The sequence below is a fragment of the Dermacentor variabilis genome, chromosome 3 (genome assembly GCF_050947875.1).
Source record: "Dermacentor variabilis isolate Ectoservices chromosome 3, ASM5094787v1, whole genome shotgun sequence".
Lineage (NCBI taxonomy): Eukaryota > Metazoa > Arthropoda > Arachnida > Ixodida > Ixodidae > Dermacentor > Dermacentor variabilis.
Genome location: NC_134570.1, coordinates 85,900,398 through 85,913,968, shown reverse-complemented (window position 1 = coordinate 85,913,968; position 13,571 = coordinate 85,900,398). Strand labels below are relative to the sequence as shown.

The 13,571-nt window shown below is 47.0% G+C and overlaps 1 long non-coding RNA gene across 1 annotated transcript in view; it reads right to left on the bottom strand.

Moving 5' to 3' along the window:
• The window catches only part of LOC142575993 (uncharacterized), a 91,701-nt gene extending 78,412 nt beyond the window's left edge, over nt 1–13,289 (bottom strand). Inside the window, exon 1 of the long non-coding RNA XR_012826751.1 lies at nt 13,133–13,289. This is a non-coding gene — a long non-coding RNA (uncharacterized LOC142575993). The remainder of the gene's footprint in view (nt 1–13,132) is intronic.
• Between the last annotated feature and the right edge of the window lie 282 nt (nt 13,290–13,571).

The following is a 13,571-nucleotide window of genomic DNA, read 5'->3' as shown; positions in this document are numbered from 1 at the left end:
TCTGTCGTGAGGCTTGAAGTGTAAAAGATGCGAAGTTGTGTGGAGTCTTCTGTAGTTTGAATGTTACGTTGCCATAGTTGCATCCAATCTGCCTGACAAAGAATTGCAGCAATTTTTACTTGAGAAGCCGGCATTTTCACGCTCTCCGTAGTAGGTAAAGGGACTTTTGTTGGTCGGAGGTATTTGAGGTAACAATTGCTCTAAAAAAGCAATTCTTCCGCTCTGCTGATTTCATAAATTGGCTCGGGCTGCATCATGAAAACAGGCACGTGGATACTTTAAATCAACCTGTGGAAGCTTGCCTGGGATGATAAGCTGTCTACCTGGGCGCATCTCAGTTGGGAAGGTCTTAATTGTAGGAAAAGTGTTTCTTGGCCTAAATGCGAGCTTTGAAGACCTTCTAGGCAGCCTGGATGATCCACCATTCAATTCTGTTTGAGAGTGGATAAGGCGGTGAGCAACTGGTGTTTACATGAAACTTAGCATTTTAGGAATGCTATGAATTCTGCTAAGGTAAAATGGGCGCGTTCTCGTACAGCAGGTATGCGGAATATTGCATGGAAATTCCGTGTGTCCTTATGTGTAACCTATTTTGGTTATCTTCTTGTTGCGACTTCAATAAAATTGCCTTGAAGATAACAATTAATGAATTGGCAGATGTCAATCATCAGCAGGCATTTAGCATGAGAAAATGAAAGAAGAAATTGTAAAGTTTTACGCAGTCGCGCTGGCAGCTCTTTAGGAGTCTTGGACTCTCACTGGCTAGATAGACCTCTGTTGTAGATGGTAAATGAATAAGGAAGATAAAATATGGCAAGTCGTTTGACATAAGAGAACTTTATTTTTTTGGCAGGTTCATTGCAGTTTGCTCAGTTATTCTCCTTCTTCTGCGACAAACAAGTTTGTTTATCAGATCAAATTCTTTTTGTCATTGCGCATATTGCACCGCCACCTATTGCACACGAAGACGCACTGGAGATACGCGCTGAACGTTAACACTTGCTGAAAATGGTAACTTTCTGTGTCGTGATGCGTCAGTGCTCCATCTTCGTTTTGTGACGTGGTGATTGTCTCCATAGGTCGAATTCTTTGAAGCTTCCAGTTTGGAATATATCTTGTCGGAACCACACAGCGTGTCGAGTCAGTGTGGGGAGGGAGACAACATTCACCTGTGCAGTGTTACTTGTATAAGATTAGCTCAGCCCTTTCAGTAATAAGTTGGGTTCGTGGCATCATGATCAGAATGTCATAATGGCTTGTTATCGGTACCGACATCCACATGGTGGTCGATTGTGTAACAGCAACAGTGCCCACTCGAGAAAACGACAGTAAAAGTAGTTTTATATTGCCGCGCCAATACTCCGATGAAGAATAAAAAAGAGGTCAACGAGTGTAAGCATGAGCGTTTTGTCAAGACGCAGTGATGAAGAAGTCGCAATTGCGCTCAGTTTTAAAAAACGCGACCCGCCGCTGTGCCTCCTGAATAGCGCTCTACGACCCCTGTTTGTGACAATGCGACACTGGTGGAGGTGCTGGAGCCTGTCACCCCATGCGGGCAACCCCTGTTCAGAGCCGTACACCAAGTCCTGAAGTTCCACCTTTCATAACGACTCCAGTCCACCGTTTCAATCGGCGCCTGCTCGGCGTCAGCCCGGAGCTCCCTCCCATTGCGACTCTCACCGACATGGCTACATCATCGGCACTTCTTACTCCTTCACAGACGGCGCCTGCCCTTTCCCAGGTGACACTTGAACACCCTCCCGTGCCAGACATCTTCCATGGCGATGCTTTTGAATATGTTGAGGAATGGATTGACCAGTACGAATGTGTCACTCTGGTCAATCGCTGGAACGACCAACAAAATGTCGCCCATGCTTATTTCGCGCTTGAAAATAGCGCTCCCACGGAGTACGCGAACAGGGAAGCGAGCTTCCACACAAGGGGCAATTTTCGTCGTCAGCTTCTCTATACATTCTCGAGCTTGGACCGGCCCGAGTATGCGCAACAACTTATGGAAGCTCTGGTACAGAAACCCAACGAAACCGTCGCCATCTATGCGAAAGATATGGCCCATCTGTTTCGCTGAGCTGACCCGGATATGACCGAGGTGAAAAAAGTGTGTCATCTTATGCGAATAATTATGGAACCGCTGTTTGCCGGTCTCCTCTGAAACCCGCCAACAACGGTCGACGAATTCATCAAGGAAGCGACTGTCATCGAGCGGGCACTTCAGCAATGTTGCCGCCACTTCGACCGCCAGCCAAACAACACACCAATTAGCTCCGCAGCTCCAATGGTTGACCACACTTCTTTACGCGACGTGATTCGTGACACCCTGAGTGAAGAGCTGCAAGCCCTTGACACTCCTCCTATGGAGTCGCCGGTCGTTTCTGTTGCTAAATTCGTGGGCCAGGAGTGGCAGCAAGCCTTCTCCTTACCAGCCCCTTGTCCAGAAACACGTCCGCCGACCTATGCCGACATGGTTCGACGTCCTCTCCCTTCGCCTGCGGTAGCAACATTTCAGCCACGGCCCGCTCCCTTGCCGTGGTGGCAACGGGAGTCTGTGAGACGACCTCCAATTTGCCGTACCGACTTGTGGCGCGCGGCCGACTGTCGACCACTCTGCTTCCACTACGGCGAACCAGGCCACCTTGCACGTTAGTGCCCCCATCCTGACGCAGGAGCCGCCCCCTTTTTGCCTGCCGATTCTGTGCACTTCGATGACCGTCGCGTGCCGCGCAGTGATCAGCTGTTGACCAGCCAAGCAGCTTCACCGCGTCGTCACTGGCAATCCCCGTCCCCTGCGCGTTACACTTCTCCAAACCACCAGAGTTTCCCCACTGACGTCGGCCGGGGTTGTCGCTACCCTAGTCCACGCCTGGGAAAGTAACGGCAGTGACCTCCGGGGGGAAGGTTGCCCTGTGTCGAGATGCCAAAAATACCCCCCACACCCGTCATGAAGACGACCTGACGACGACGAGTACTCATGCCGACGACGATGATATGACAACGACAAATACTCAGACCGATGACGTTGCCCATGCCGATCTCAGCATTCTGGTGGATGGACATCACGTCACCGCATTTGACACTGGCGCAGACTTCTCGATTATGTAGCAAGAGCTGGCCGACCGAATTAGGAAAGTAAAGACGCCGTGGACAATGCCCCACATCAGGAGGACCGGTGGTCAGCTAATGACACCAACGGGCACATGCACGGCCCGAAGCCGCATCGATAATTCCAGCTTCGTTGCCGCTTTCGTCATCCTCCCCGACTGCTGCAAAGATCTCATCTTGGGGATGGATTTTCTGCCAGATCACGGCGCAGTCATAAAGATTCCAGAGCGTATGGTGACATTTTCTGCCAGCCCATACGGCGACACGGTGAGTGACGGGCCACATGAGCGTTTGCCAATCTCCGACGGTGTGACCATTCAGCCGCGATCCTGTCGCCTTGTATCTGTATCATGCGCGAAGCCCTACCACGGGGATGTGATCACGGAGCAAATCGTTGCGCTATTGCTAACGCAAGGCGCTTCCATTCCTAGAGTCGTACTCGACATGACTCATGGTCATACGTAAGTCCTTCTCACGAACTTCTGCAACGAACGCCGTCACATCCAGAAGGGTACCGCAATTGCGTACTGCGAGACATCACTCAAGTTAGAGATTGTTTCGCTCTACAAGCAACGACTGCACTCCTTTGTTTGTCGACGTCAGCTTAACCTTGTCGCCTAACGGAGCTGAGACACAAGTTCGAAGGTTGCTTTTCTACTGTGTCAAAGGTAGCACAAATACCACTGACCAAGCACCGTATCATCACGGATCATACTACGCGGCCGATTGGAAAAAATCTCTACCGTGTAGCTCCAAAGGAACGCGAAGAGATTCAAAATCAAGTAGAGAAGATGTTCCAGGATGATGTAATACTGCCTTATAAAAGTAGCTGGGTGTCACCCGATGTCTTCGTCAAAAAGAAAGACGGCAGTTTGCGATTCTGCATCGATTACCGAAAATTAAACCAAGTCACGAAGAAAGACGTCTATCTGCTGCCACGCATCGACGATTAACTGGACAGGCTGCAACATGCACGTTATTTTTCATCAATGCACCTACGAAGCGTGTATTGGCACATCGAGGTCGATGAGAGAGATCGTGAGAAAACTGCCTTCATGATCCCCGATGGCCTTTACAAATTTAAGGTCCTTCCTTTCGGTTTGTCCTCAGCGCCTGCCACTTTTCAGCGTCTAATGGACACCGTACTTTCAGGCCTGAAGTGGCAAATATGCTTGGTCTATTTGACGACGTCATAGTGTTCTCAGCTACATTTGAGAAGCACCTAACCCGGTTACTCACTGTTCTCTAAGCCATCCGCTCGGCTGATCTGACGTTAAAGCCAGAGAAATGTCATCTAGGTCTCAATGAAGTGTGCTTCCTCGGCCACGTCGTCAGACGCGCGGGTGCATGACCTCATCCGGCTAAAATAAATGCTCTGCCAAAGTCTCCCACACCAGGTAGCGAGGCGCTTCTTGGGGCTGTGCGCCTTTTAGCTACGCTTTGTTGCGAATTTTTCATGTATTGCTGCGCCGTTAACACACCTGACACCAGACGATGTTCCCGTTTTGGGGGGGGGGAAATGAGCAAATAGCATTTTGGTGAACCACACCAAGACCTGCAAACGCCTCCTGTTGTGGCGCACTTCGACCAAGATGCACCTACAACACTTCACACTGATGAGAATAATGTTCGTCTGGGGGCCGTACTGGTGCAGTGGCAAGAGGGCTCCGAAAAAGTAATCGCCTACGCTAGCCGAGCTCTCTCTCGTACGGAGGAAAACTACTCAACTACCAAGAAGGAATGCCTCGCCGTTGTGTGGGCGCTTATCAACTTTCGCCCGTACTTCTACCGCCGTTCATCCAAGGTTGTCAGCGATCATCATTCTCTTTGTTGGCTGACTAGCTTAAGATACCCACTAGGCAGGCTGGCGCACTGGAGTCTTAGGCTTTAGAAGTTGGACATGACCATCATTTAGAAATCCGGAAAGAGGCACACCGACGCCGACGGCCTCTCGCGGTCACTAATCGAGTCCGCAGGTAATGATGACGCAGACGATGCATTTTTGAGCGTTAGTTGGCGCCGTCACTATTTCACAGGAGCAGCGCCGCGACCCAGAGCTGCTCTCACCCATTAATTTCTTGGAAGGCCGATGTAAAGACGTTCCGCGGCTTTATGCCAAGGCACTTCCGTGGTTTTGTCTCCGGAACGAAGTTTCATATAAGGAGAACTTTCCTGCCAGGAGCATCATGCACCTGCTTGTCGTACCGGCATTACTTCGAAGAGAACTGCTAAAAGCATGCCACGATGAAACCACCGCAGGCCATCTCGGCTACACGAGAACATTGTCCCGACTCCGATGCAAGTACTAGTGGCCGAAGCTACCCGCTGCTGCAAAACGTCATGTACAAACATGTGCGGACTGCCAAAGAAGCAAAGCGCCTCCCCTCAAGTCCCGAGGTCACTCGCACCCATTCGAGGTACCAGGCCAGCCGTTCGCCCAACTTGAAATGGATTTCCTGGGCCTATTTCCATATTCCACAGCCGGCAACAGAGGGTCGTTGCTGCCACCTATTACCTGACGCGCGACGCGGAGCGGAAAGCTACACAGCGGGGCACAGCAGCAGAAGCAGCTCATTTTTTCATTTAAAACATCGTCATTAGACACGGCGCCCCAAAAGTACTCGTCACAGACAGGGGAACTGCCTTCACTGCCGAACTTCTTGACTCGCTTCTCAAACTCAGTGGTACTATCCACTTGAATACAACCGCTTATCATCCCCGGACGAACGGAATAACCGAGCGTTTTAATAAGACCCTCACAGACGTGCTGTGCATGTATTTCGACATAGAACATAAGAACTCGGATCAGGTTTTGCCTAACGTAACATTCCCCTGCAATACCGCTCAACAGGAAACTACTAGAATGACACCGTCAGCTTGGTCCATGGTCGCGAAACCACGACAACGCTGACAACGCTGGTTGCCATGTTGCCGCACGAGTTTGACGACCTAGCTTCCAGCGTTGACACATTTACTCAACGCACCGAAGAAGCAAGACAGCTTGCCCACCTATGTTTCTGCATTAAACAAGGCCAAGATGCAAAACGGTCCAACGCAGGTCCGTTTTCTACACCCCCGGCGACAAAGTATAAGTCTTGTTACCCATACGTGGTCGTGGGCTCTCCGAAAAACTCCTACGACGGTACTTTGGGTCGTACAGAGTGATCCGCCGCCTGAGCGACGGGAATTACGAGGTCGTTCCCAACAGTGACAATAGCTCTTTCACCGCAAGCACTTACCCGAAGTTGTGTCTCTATTCTGTTGTACTCTGTCCCATTGTCCTATTTGCCCGATTAATTTGCGCATCGGGGCGATGCTTCCTTCAGAGGGACGTAAATGCTGCGCCAGTACTGCGATGAAGACGAGGTCAATAGGTATAGGCATGAGCGTTTTTGTCAAGGCGCACTGAAGAAGAAGTCGCAATTGCGCTCGGTATAAAAAAGGCTAGCCGCCGCTCTGCCTCCTGAATAGCGCTCTACGACCCCTGTTTGCGACGTTGCGACCATATGGGAGTGGTTTTAAGGTGTGTGTTGGAGGGATATAGGGGCAGGTGTTACCCGTAACAACAACCAGAGATTACGAGTAGAATGGTGCACAATACACGGACAAGGCCAGCAAGAACTGCGTGCAGTAGGCTTGAGAGTGCGATGTGCTATTTACATAGCTTTAGTTATGCGAAATTTGATATGCTTATTCTAGAGTATCAATTATCATCAAAGCATTGCACAAAGCACAAAAAACAGCCAAATTAAGATGTTTTTGTCAAGTTCCTTTTAACGTGGTTATCGTATATGGGCTATGAAAAGAGCCATTAGGTATTAAGAACATAAAACTACGTTCGTGTGCGTTTTGACAGCAGCAGTGTCATTCAAGTTTTGAAATAATCAAGCCTGCATGCAGTCGGAAAAAAAGCAATCAGCCGTTGTGCCCAGGATGCATGAGCACTTTCGTTGTGAACATCGGAATCTGCCACAGTCCTAAATGATAAACTAAAGGCAGTCGTTGAAAGCTGAACAGAGATGCAAACGCACTTGTGAGCTTTCTGTATAATGGATTCGCTTGTTTCGGTCTTTCAAAATATGATTCGGCGGCGGCATTCACTAAGTTGCGCCCTTCGTATGCAATTTGTTAGCCGATAAGTGCTTACACTAAGTATGAGTGCTACCAAAGTGGTGGCGCATATAGCTTGCCGCGTGTTTTGAAGACGAAAAATAAAGGAAAACTTGAATTATACGACAAGGTATAAAAGAATGGTAGTTTCGTAGTCGCGGTATGTCATGATATTGATTGAGGCGCGTATAGATGAGGCTGTCCTCTGACCCCCAATTGCTGTTTGCCGCTTTTTGCTGGTTTCCGTTTTTTGGCGTGTGCTCACGACCGTGTTCGGGTGCTTGCTGCTCCCTCAGATCAATTGCTGTGCGGACGTCAGTTAATGAACCTCTCGTTCACTAAAATCTGCATGGTTGCTGAACCAAGGTGTCCACATAAGGTGACTGTTCGTAACTTAGCAATGTACGTTGTTGGGTGAGTCGGTACATATTTACAGAATGGAAGAGCACCAAAGTGCATGTACGAGGCAGCACATGTCCTGTTGCCTTTCTCTTCCTTGAGAAATGTTGTGCTCTTTCCTGCCGTTTAGAAAACTTGATAGTAACTTCAAGAAATGTGTGACTAGAGCAAAACTTGTGTTGCCCCAAAAAAAGGTGTGTCAGAAAACAACGCACAGTGAGAGGACCTGTCCCTATGCCTATCACAGTCTTCTTGTGTGTGCTTTTCTAAGTAAATAAGCACTGCCCTGTCTACTGTAATTACAAAGTCTACATAGCCTTTCGGCAGCATATTTCAGGCATAAAGCGGAGAGACGGACACATTCACGCCAATTTGCCAAATGAAAAGTTTAGAAACGGAGAGTCATTTCACTGGCTGCTCAAGTTTATAAGGTTTATTGAGGCGTGGCTCGCGCTAGGTGTCTGTAATTTTAATGTATGGTTTTTACTTACACAAAAATAGGCCTTTTACCGCTCATTTCAATCCATGTGAGAACCCAACGCGTGAATACAGCTTTATTGTATCACCTGCATCGCGCAGAGCTCACCGACAGTATGTTCCAGCCTATGGTGTCGCATAGATTATGAGTACTCTAGTTTGACGTTTGCGCTCATCAGATTCAATACCGCATGTTAACCTATAGTAGTAGCCTCTACTAGCATATAACAGATATACTAGCCGTAGAAAGCCTACAGTGCGTGGAAGAGCCATCTCGTCGACATAAAAAATGCGGCAAATAAAGAGACGACTGTATTACGGCGCCAAAATTTAATCCTTTATGACCTGCGAAAATATGCCACATCTCTTTCCCCCAAACGCAATCATGTGGACTTCTTCGCGCAGTCTACGCGATGGAAGCGGGGTACTAAATCATATTTCAAGTGTAAGCTAAAGGAGTACGAAGACTGGGCAGTTTCACTCGAAGCGCGAAGCACTGGAAGCAATAGCAACGGTTAGCTTCGCGCTTAAGAAATTCAGACGGAGTTAGTGCGACGATTAGTGCTGTCACTGGCGTTGCTGGTGTCGTACGTCAATTACACTCAACCTCTATGGAGAAGAAGATGGTGAAGCAGAACAAGGAACTTTCTTAGGTGAAAGAGGTGCTTGGCACCCTTATTACAGCGCCCCAATGGCCACTACCACCGCTCATGCTCATTAATAAGGGCCAGAGTGACATGAAACTCAGAACGACTGTGCATTGCTTTCCACACCACATAGGTTGGTTAGGGCGAGGCGCAGGAAAGGAGACCGAAGGAAAACCTTCATAATTTGAACCTTGAAGTGCATGCTGTCCATTTCGCCTCGGAGCACTCTTGATTTAGTTTCCTTTGGTAGCAACGAGCAAATTCTTTTGTCTAGGTGTTATCGTGGAGATAACCTGAAAAAAATGCGGTCTAACACAGTGGCAAAAACAGCATGGTGGTACCGTTCCGCCGTTAGGTAGTACCAGATGTACCACTCTAATCGCGTGGCGTATTAAGCGGGAGCCGCTCTCATTATTTCTAAGGGGTATCTGGCGTTTTGAGACACTGCGTCTCTGCTGAAAGGCGCATACGCTGTCCTACGGCACGCTTCGATCAGAGGCAGTCACAGGCGCTGCAGCAAGCTCCGAACTGATCCTTGAGGAAGTGACCCTTGAAGTACTGGTTGGCTCCCGCGTACGCGTAAGGAACGGTGATAAGATGAGCGCCACCCATAACAGATCACAGAACATGCTAACGCAATATAGCCAACTTGAAATTCATGCTAATACATTTTTCGACAATAACCATGGTTTGCGCCTGAAGATGTGTTGCCCTACGGTATGGTATGTTACACAGATGCTCAAAAACCCCTAGTGTTTGTGCGCACTGTGCTCATAACAAGAGTGAAAGGCAGAATGCTACCCAGCTCGATCCGTCGTAGAGTCATTTGAGCGGAGCACGCGGGTGCGTTCCATTGGCTCCTGTATCTTGTACCGAAGGGCACGGCGCATCTGTCGCTTCTCTGGGCACCGTCTACCCATCCAGTCATGGGCCGCGCATGCTCGTAGAAACCGTAGAGAGGACGAGAGCGCTCACGGTTGTGCCAATGGCGAAAAAACCCTTCTTTTGGGCCCTAAGCACTGTTTTAAGCCTAACATAAAACCCGCGGACGTATTAAGCATACCGCGCTGCATCACCAGGTTCCTCCCGTAAGAAGAACGTTCACGCTGTATTTCAGTTTGCATTGCAAGCATTCAACAATAAAATTCTTATTTTAATATGTCTGACCCTGTGCGACCGTTAGTTAATTACCTTGTAGAGTATAAATTTAGACGAGTAATATCTGACAGGGAAGGTTATTTCGTAATTATACCAGATGACATGTTTTCAGAAAAAGCGATTTCAGCCATAGAAAAGAATTTACACCCGATAAAACTCAAGCCCTCGGCAGCTAAGCAACGCGCGGTCGACCTCCTGTTAAGACATAATCTTGATATCTTTGTCTATAATGACAGTAAAGAAAAATCCCTCACATTAGAAAATTTTTTCTCGGCGAAGACCCTTAAGCAAGAAATTTTTTTTCGTGCTATAGTGTCAGAGAAAGGGACGTAGCAGGTCTGTGTCGCTAGTTGCCGACAGAAATGCTTAGCTTCACTAGTTTTTTTCAGACCCCTTTTGCTTGCGTAATTCTCAAGCACTATTTCAGTATTTGGTGATTTGGTGAGTATTTGGAAATCCTGGTGATTGTACAGCTTTTAGTATGGATATCGAAGACCTGTATTACTCCTTGCCGCATGACGAGTTGCTAAATTCCGTAAATGAGTCCATTAAAGAACTAGTGCAAGAGTCAGCTTTTATTGACAAATGCGGTGTTTCCACGGGAGCGTTTCGGAAAATTCTTTCAATGTACATAAAGTCGACGCTGATTAGGTGGAGAGATGGCGTGTTTCTGCAAAAATCAGGCATTTGTATTGGCTCAAAAGTTGCTGCTATACTTAGCGATATTTACCTGAGTGAGGTTGACATTTGCTTAGAGAAAGCCTTAGGTGATTGCGTTATCAAGATATTTCGTTACGTTGATGATTACCTGATTTTCTGCAATAGGGAAGAATTCAATTCCGCTGCTACTTTAGAAAGTGAGCAATTTAATCTTTGTGGAGGAGGACTAAAGTTTACCAAGGAATTTCCTCAGAGCCGCATACTTCAGTTTCTAGACATTTCCTTGGTCTTCGAACAAAATCACGTTTGTTCGCAGTACTCCCCACGATCTTCGAAGCCGTTGTTACCCATTCAATCAAAGCATTCCAAAGTAGTAAAAAACGGAATTGCCATGTCGTGCCTTAATTCTTATCTCACCAGATTCTGCATACACAAAATGGACGCCAGTTTTAATGAACAGGTCCGGTGCCTCTTAAAAACAGGATTGCCTAGCGTAATAGTGGCCACTGTGGCTGAACGCCTTAAGAAGTCGGTTTCGAGGGGGATGGACGTGGTTACAGAAAGCAGTAACAGCCAAAAAAAGGAAGAGTAGCAGGTATTCCGTACATTCATTCAGTATCGCACAGGCTTAAAAAAGTTGCAAGTAGATACAATGTTAATGCTGCTTTCACTGCTCCGAATAAGCTAGGTAAGATATTCGCTGCCGTACAGAAGAAAAAGGAGCAGGTAAAAGGCAGAAAAGAACAGATATTTGTCCAGTGAAGCACAATAAGAACCACAGTTTTTGACTGTCGTATGGGTATGGTTTATAACGTTCCATTTAGCTGTGGTCAGTTCTACGTAGGGCAAACGGGGCGGTGTATCAATCACAGGCTAATGGAACATAAAAGGTCGTTAACCGGTGGATCGCCTTCTAATCTTTCCATTCATTGCGAAGATTGTAACTGCACGCCAGTGTCAGATGAATGTGTCATATTGTACAGGCACAAGAATTAAGATACGCGTCTTATGGTAGAGGCACGGTATATCTATAATGGTGGAAGTGCGTGCGCGAGTCAACCTTCGACTACTTTTCATAAGGAAGAGATTAGGTGCCTTTACAGCTATCTCTCCCGTAGACTGGCACATGCACCCAACTGACACGTGGTGATACCATTCTAGAGCTCACGCAGGTGAGTTTTGTGTCGTTATTTTTTTCGCCTCAGTGCTCCCTTCAGTTGATAGTCGGCGTTCGTGTTGTCCACTTCTCTTGTCTTGTGTCCTGTCTGCACGCCTCACCTTTCTTTCTTGCATAATGAATCCTTACCAATTAGCTCAGCTTTCTGTCGTTCTAAACGGGGACAAGTTTGCACAATTGCTAACGCAATGAAGTTTCTTTTTTGCAACTTTCAACCTGCAGCCCCTTTGACTGAGCGTCGTTTTTCTAGCGTTTCCTCACGCCTAAGTTTTGCGTGCTGTGTTAAATATAGGCTTTCTTGCTTTCACACCCGATTCTTGGGCGGTGGCCGTGCCTTGAAAGCAACCAGGGAGAATTGAGGGCGCTAACATGTACTAACAATCCGCGATTTCATCATGTCCGGTCTGTCCGCACATTTGCATTAAAACATTGAATACGGGCTGGACTATCACCAAAGAACCGCAAATACGAGCCTGTAAACTAGTCTTGTGGTTCAAAGTAAAGAAGTACGTTGAAGAAAATTGAACAGGGAAACATCAAGCAGTAACAAGAATGTAGTCGTCAGAGCGCGGCTGCCACCACTACCTCTGTTTAACATTTGTTTAGTAGACGGCATATGGACTTGCATTTGCTTAGCGATATACTCATAACTGTCGCACTTGTTCCATTTTGGTGACATGATAGACTAAACACGTGCAACATTCACGATGTTTCTCAATAGAAAACAAAAATATAATAAAAGGTTGATATTATCTGCGATTCTCGACTAGAAACCATCGTTGACTCTCCCCGCTATGTTTATTTGTGTTATATGGAACCGTGAAACACGGTACAATTTTCCGCAGCCTTAGGAATTTCTTATTCGCAAACGCCTATAAATAGGTTCTTAAGTGAGATTACGAAATTAAAAAAATCCTTTCGGCTTGACAGACGGACAGATAACAGCAAGGTCATTTTCATTATGCCTCATATATGCGTGCGATTTAGTATCAGCGTCTGCAGCCAGTAAAAACATGGCATAGGCTGTCATCTGCTCTTCTTGAGCGGGTTGTCTGTTTGGATGTGGGCTGCGTAACGGAACATTTACATTGCACAGGAAATGTTGTATTCCATTTTTTACGAACAAATGCCAAATAACACCCACTCACGTGGATGCCAGGTAATAAGCGTGATGATAATTTGGTCACATATGCAAAGCGACAAAGCTTCCATGGTGTCCGCGGTGTAAACATTTTCAGCTCAAAAATTGAAATTGTCCTTAAATAACTTTCCTAAAGACACGAAAAGTGGTCAAACAAAATTTTAAGGTCTAAACTGCGAAAACTCAGTTGTACCGTTGTCGTTGCGCAAGGTAGTAAAATATATGAATATTTTCAACTATACTTACGCGAACATGATCACAATTGCGACTGTGAGAAATATAAAGGCAAGAGCCTTGAATGCAAACATCTTGCTCTTTGATGAGGCAAACGCTTTCTCCCGTGCCACATCCAGGTAGCCCTATTTTATACGCAAGAACAACGTGTACCTTCACTAACGCAACTGCAGGCAGATGAAGGAGGAGCAAGAGAGATTGGCCAACCGCGCGTACAACAATTGCAGTCGTCGCAAGAGCTTTTTTTTAATGTAAAGGTTCGTTTAAAACTAGACCATCTGATATTTAATCACAATAAGGAGTTCACATTGGTGAAAGGCGAAGATCAGTGGAGGAAAGGAGGCAGGGACGAAAAACAAGTTTGGAAGCTGGTATATTCACTTAATTTGAGGTCATCTGGCTTCGGGGCTTTTCGTGTACAACAAAAATAAGCCGTATTTGATATGAACAA